General features: G+C 32.7%; 1 pseudogene; it reads right to left on the bottom strand.

The window, feature by feature from the left end:
* Positions 1 to 1,368: 1,368 nt before the first annotated feature.
* Positions 1,369 to 2,143, bottom strand: LOC149837773 (putative sugar phosphate/phosphate translocator At1g48230 pseudogene; annotated as a pseudogene).
* Positions 2,144 to 5,507: the final 3,364 nt, after the last annotated feature.

Here is a 5,507-nt window from a genome sequence, read left to right as displayed (position 1 = left end):
AATTGAAATTTTGAGAATCATAGTCTTGAAATATTTGAAAATAGGTTTTTAGTTTTGAAGATGCTAGAAAATTTCCTTTGAAGAGTAGAAAATAAGTTCTAGGAAAGGAATGTTTTCTAGGAAAAACATGAAAAACTTGGCTTAAGAAAATTCAACTTTGGAAATTTTTAGAGTCACTTGAGGAATCGATTCCTTAGAATGGAATTTTCTTGAGAAAAGCATGAAAATGCGGATAATTTCATGATGTAGATGATTTGAATGGATGATTGCACCTTGATAAAGATATCCAAAAAAAAATTCTGAAGAATTGATTGGAAAAATGTGTATTAAACCAAAGTAAACTCTCTAGATATGCCGATTGTGGCTGTGAACATGTTTAAAATTTAATTGATTTAATTCACAATATTTTGTAAAATTGAAAATATGATGTGCTTTTGAAGATAGCCTAAGAGTGTAGGCTCAGTATGACTAGTAGAAAGATGCTGAATCTGGGTCTTGTCCATATTACAACTAGGGCCGTAAATATGGACTCCACCGAGTTCATCAACTCCCTAAGAGTTGGTGCACGTGCCATTCGTGTTCATACACAATGATTTTGAAATAAAATGCATGAATCACATAATCAGGATATAGCAGGAATTCAAACTATATGATATGCATCCTAATCTAAGCAGTAAAAATAAATATTATTCCAAATTTACATTTGATTGTTACATTGTTGAAAAAAAAATGAAATAAAGAAAAAATCAAGAGAACTGGCGCCTTCCAGACTTTCCTGCAAATGAGAGTTGGTACAAGAAATGCAGCATATAGAAGAGAAATTGGAAATCTCATATTAATACTAACACACCTACGATTATGTGTAGATTATAATAGAAATGCACATGTTGATGTCAAAAGCCTGAATGGAATGCACAGGAAAGTGCCTAAATGCCTGTATGCAACTATCAGTATAATATATATGCAGGTATTATGATATACATCCTGATATGTTGTGAAAAACTCAAATGGTGGGTATTGTGCAACATAGGAGATGATGGATGATATACAAATATACCAGTAAATATATCAGTACAAAGGATGAAAGCATAGGCAATAGTAACATGAGTGTGGCAAGTGACAAATGATATGTAATATAAGGTATAAAGGATGATGATATAGTAGATGACATAAATAAAATACAGATGCTACAGTACAAATGCAACTAGTGACACGAGATTTTAATTCAACTATGCTATTAATGACTAAAGGGGATGCCCATGAATGTATTGTACAGGAATGGGTCATGCTTCTAGTGATATGCAAAATGATAAACAGATCTTAGGATGATGTTACAGGAAATAAAACAAGTGATAAAAAAAATGAAGTCGTGAGAGATCATGGTGAACGGATCAACGAACTGGTTTGGAAAACAGATGCAGGACATGTGCTATATGTGTTACCTAAATATAATAGGCTCAGGGGTTACTGATGGGTTAAAGCAACAGACCATTTATATACAAATGATTCTGTTAATATACAGTGAATCATGCCTATGTAGTGAATAAAATAATGGGTGATGGCATAGCCTATAATATTCAGGCCAGTAATTGTTGATTCTGGAAAGATGACGGTTGAGAGAACAATCAATATCCAATCCTTCAAAACACCAACAACACGAATGGTAACAACTCCAGTTCTTCCAATTACCAGGAATATTGAGAAATTCAATGCTAAAGCACAAACAACATTCAAAAAGAAAAAAAAATTCCAAAAGTTGAACTGGATTTGTGAAACTTCCATTTCAGGCTTCTTCAACAAAGGCCAAGGCACAGACAAAAACAGGAAACTACAGGGTGCTATGTAATACAAGTTGGTAATATGATTCAGTGCCAAGTCCTTCTTCTGAAGGAAGACTTGAGTTAAGACAAGCCTAAGAACTTCTGCAAATATACCCATCACCTGGTACACTCAATTTGTCAGTGCCACATATAACAGCCATTAGGAAAGTTGCAATTGGCATAAGGGCTTTAAGCATTTGTATGAAGGCCACTGAAATATGCAGATAAACAGTATTACCAAACCACGGGCTTGATGCAAAGAAAGCGCTGATAGGAATCACACAAGTTGCATATATTTCCAATGTCATATTGACATGTTCAACAACCTTGAGAACAGGAACAAGAATGAATGCAACAGCGCCAGAAAATCCCATGTGAATCATGGTAAGTGTTATAGGAAATGGAAAATTGAAATATTTTGGAGATAGAATCCATGATCAACATGCCTAATCTCATCACAGACAACAGTGAATGTCTTTTTAGTAGTATTCTTAGATAAACAACATCAAGTGCATCAAGCATCTAACAACTGGAGGTATCCCATTTTATTTCCCTGATGCCAGAATCCCGGTGGCACGATCTCTTACCGAGCAAAGAGAGGTCTTGTACTATAACATGGCCATGAATATCGTGTAAGGCAACATTATTGCGAACAAATCAAACTCTGGATACAACATGATCTACCCTTGCCAACTTCTATGGTTCCAGAGAAGATGACATTGTGCCAGAGAGGACGCCGGTGAGGTCGGGGTATGATGGTGTAACTGATGATGAAATGAAAAAGAGAGATAACGACAGTACATGACGGCTATTTGAAAAAGGGGAAAAATGACTAATGAGGATATAACACAGACAAAAGAAATCGGTTTTTGTAACTCGATTAATGAATTACCTCGAGCAAAATGATCTTTTTACATTTATCACCGTAGGCTTGAGCCGATTCTTAAGGAAAGTGATGTTATTGATAATAGTCAGCCAGTGACAAAGGTCTGAATTGACCTCTGTTCAGCAAATCAGAGAGAATATTCAGGCAGTGGCGAGATGATGAGCAAGATAAGCAAATTGAAATCAAATGTCATCGAAAATCAAAAGTTGAATGTAAACATATAATCAAATGTTAGAACGTGATCATTCCCTTGATATAGCATCTGTAATTCGAGGCTGCTATACTAGCAGTTCGGTATTACAGAGATTGCTTTCTATTAAATCAATGAAAAACAAAGAGGGGAGGATGGAGAAATCTAGGAAGGGAATAAGAGTAAAAACAAAACGAAGGAGAGTAGAGAAAGAAAACTCACCGTTAACCGATTGATAGAGGTTCTTCCTTCAGTGTTGGATCGAATCTCCAGGAAAAAGGAGGATCACACTCTCTCTGGCTGTCCTTGATCGATCCGTCGAAGGATGATAGAAGGAGGAGAGAGTCTGGAGAAGGAAGAAAGACAAGAGGAAAAGCAGGGGGATTCGGGAGATTGAGAAAGCCGGAGTCGTGGGTCCATTTTCTGCTGGGAGGAAGGAAGAGAGGCAATAAAAAGGGAATTCCAGAGATATCCCTCCGTAGGAGTCCAAATTGGGGCCTTTTAAAGATTTTGAAGGGAATACCTCTCCGCAGAATCTGAGCTTTTTCAAGCTCTTCAACTGGTTTTCGAAAGTGTTTGAAAATCTTAAAATTGAAGTTCAAAAAAATTTAAAAAACTCGCCGTTTTCAGAGGGGGACAACTGATATCTTCTTTTTTAAATCGTTGTAATTTTAAAAAGATTTTTAAATAAAGAACATGTGAAAACCAGACATCAAATAATAAAAACCGATTCTCACTAGTGGATGAGACCGGGGCGAACTCAGGGAACGAAAATATTTTGTATTCAAGCACACAAATCTAAACTATTCTTTATTGCCGAAATATAAAATGTATAATGTGCTAGAAAAATAAGAACAACTAACTATTACAACAAATGAATACCCTTCGCAGAGGGCGTAAAAAGCAATATTTACAAACCCAGAATTAAATTCCTAACTCTAAACTGAAAAGTCAAAAATCTTCTACTCTTGCTCTTTTCGTGTCACTCAATCGCTTCTGCTCCACTCCTGTGCTATTCTGCACAAATCAAATGAACACGAGCAGTACCAGAGATAGAAATAGAAACCTATATTAAACTAGCTAAATGCTAATAACACTGAAAGATATCATCAAAAGAATCTAATGACCATTAAAACTATATTAAACTAATGACAATTAACTAAGTAAGTCTTAAGAATAAAAAAAAACACGACTAAGTAATCAATTACAACTCATACCTAATTAACAACACAGAAACTGAAAAGTTGAAACACCAAGGAAATGATATGTAAAATAAGATGGAAACATGAAATTACTGTAAAAAAAAAACAGGAAAAATGAATGTAAAACAGAAAGTAAATGTAATACAAGAGAAACAATAAAAGAATGTATTAAAACAGAAAAATAAAATGTAAAAACAGGAACAACACAAAATCGGAAAACAGAGAGAAAAGATACAAGAATTAAAATAGAAATCTACTATTACTAAAAAAAAAACACAACAGTAAATCAAAAGATATTGAATTAAAAAAATTAAACTCATGCTGAAATGAAAGTAAACAGGAAATTAAAAACTGAGATATGTAAAAACAGGGAATTACAGAAAAAATTACAGGACATTCAGGAATTAATCAACAAAAACTTTGGAATGAAAAAAATAAAAAATAAAAAATAAAAATGCAAAACAGGAACATGCATTGAAATGAAAACACAGAAGTATTGAATAAAGACAACAGGAAAAAGATTATTAATGAATGAAAATACAAAACAGCAAATTCAGGGAATAAAATATAGGACAAAAATACAAATGAACGACAAGAATGTAAAGTACACAAAACAGGAAAAGCTGAAATGTAATTCACTAAGAAAACAAGAAAATGAGTTGAAAAACAGAAACTGGAAATTAAAAGAAATTGAATTAACACAGAAAATGTAATGAATAAATGACAAAAAAAATATTTTGCAGAAAAAGAAAAGAATGCAACGAATTATGCTGAAACAGAACTTTACACAAAAGAAATTATAAATTGCGGAAAATCAAAAGATGAATAAGCAGAAAATCAAAAGCTAATAAGAAATTTCAATGATCAAAACAAGAAATTTCAGAACTTATGAATCTAAACTAAAAAAAACAGAATATCAATTGTAAATTGAAACAAAATATGAAACTTAAAACAACATCAGACTATACATTGAAATAGAAAACAAGAATCAAACGATGCATTAAACCAGGAAACAATTGAATTGAAAACAAAAAATTAAAAGACAATGTAAAACAGGAAATAACTAAAAAAATTCAATAGACAATGCGATGAATTAATTGAAATGCAGAACATCAAACAAGTGCAGAAAATTCATAACGACAATTGAATTACTGAATTCAAAAAAATGAGGAACATGAAATCAAGAAAGTCGCAAAATCAGGAAAATGAAAAACAAAACAAATCAGAAATTTACTGCAAAAACAATGAAAATCTGTGCAATGAATGAAAACAGAGTGAAAACAACAGGAAATTAAGGAAAAATGCATTAAACAACTAATAAATGAATGAAAATTGAAAATGTATTTTTTAACAAACACATTAAACAGAACTATGAATGAATCAACAACATCTAACTAAAGAATCAAATG

Source organism: Nuphar pumila, chromosome 5, assembly GCF_984573655.1.
Source record: "Nuphar pumila chromosome 5, dmNupPumi1.hap1.1, whole genome shotgun sequence".
Lineage (NCBI taxonomy): Eukaryota > Viridiplantae > Streptophyta > Magnoliopsida > Nymphaeales > Nymphaeaceae > Nuphar > Nuphar pumila.
Note: the sequence above shows the minus strand (reverse complement) of the source record. Positions and strands in the feature narration are given on the sequence as shown.